This window comes from Megalobrama amblycephala, linkage group LG6 (genome assembly GCF_018812025.1).
Source record: "Megalobrama amblycephala isolate DHTTF-2021 linkage group LG6, ASM1881202v1, whole genome shotgun sequence".
NCBI classification, from domain to species: Eukaryota; Metazoa; Chordata; class Actinopteri; order Cypriniformes; family Xenocyprididae; genus Megalobrama; species Megalobrama amblycephala.
Genome location: NC_063049.1, coordinates 14,576,321 through 14,577,868, shown reverse-complemented (window position 1 = coordinate 14,577,868; position 1,548 = coordinate 14,576,321).

Sequence of the window (1,548 nt, the reverse complement as noted above, 5' to 3'; positions counted from 1 at the left end):
CAGAGGACGAAGAGAAAACAGCCGTTTGATAGCCTAAATGAGCCAGTAGTAGAGAAATAATAACTTTTAATAAATAATCTTTTTTGAGTAACGATCCCCAACACTGTCGTCCTTGCTGGAGTGTGACGTGATTTGTGTCATGTGCAGGTGTGATGGATCGCGTACAAACCAATAGGGTGTCAGAATGGTATAGCCTATGTTTATTCTCATCCAACCACAATCAAATTCACTCTATCCGGATAGTGCGATTTATCTGGATAGTTGTTTTTTTTCAAGCCGGAATGAAAACAAGCTGAAATGAAATAGGAGTAACGAGGCTATTTTTAAAATGTAAGGAGTAGAAAGTACAGATAATTGCGTGAAAATGTAAGGAGTAGAAGTAAAAAGTCGTCTGAAAATAATTACTCCAGTAAAGTATAGATACCCGAAATTTCTACTTAAGTAAGGTAACGAAGTATTTGTACTTCGTTACTTGACACCTCTGTTTATAAGTGATGAAATAACTATTAACTAATGCTTAACTAATGCTTCATAGTGTGCAGTTATTATAAAGTGTTACCCAATTCGGAGATATAAACTTATAATTGCGTGATATAAAGTCAAAATTGCGAGATATAAACTCACATTTGAGTGATATAAAGTCACAATTCTGAGATATAAACTTGCAATTGCAAGAAAAAAGTCAGAATTGCGAGAAAAAGTCAGAATTGTGACTTTATATCTCGCAATTGTGAGAAAAAGTCAGAATTGCGAGGAAAAAAAAAGTCAGAATTGTGACTATATCACGCAATTGCGAGTTTATATCTCGCAGTTCTGACTTTATAACTCGCGATTGTGAGAAAAAAAGTCAGAATTCTGAGATAAAAAGTTGCAATTACCGTTTTTATTTTTTTAATTTAGTGGCGGAAACGGGTTTCCATAATTACAGGCCAACTAGCCTTAAACATAAATAAAATCTGTAGCCATTTGAAATTAGAGGCATCCACTGCATTTTAATTATGATCCAAAAGATGCTACACACATGTAGCATGAGCAGTTATTTTGATTTAAATCAGATTGTATAATTTCAAGATTTAAAGTAAAAATGGAATGGTCTGACTATAGCTTTATGTTATGTAATTATGCATACCTGCACAAAACTAAAACAGCAGACGGACTGAAAGAAAATGCAAATTCATCTTCTGACAGTAGGTGGCGCTTACGTTTCCTTGGTTACTGCTGTACACAAAGCAGCGCTGCACATATAAACACTATTTTATAATATTCCGCCAGTTCCATTTAGAGACACGTTCATATAAACCCTCACCCCCAAATCAATATTTATATTTTTCGTCCAATATTTCGAGCATCGATGTCAACAGTGATCTTGCTGAGCCTGATACATTTTCTGTGCTCTCTTTTTCTTTTTGCGTCCGTCTTCAGTGTGTCCTGTTTCTGGCCGGTGTTAACATCCTGTTTACAGGCTTCGTTATATTTCCGCACAAATGACACTTGTAATGCTTTGAAATGATTGCAGTGCAGTTTGTGTGAAACTGTGGAACAGAGATC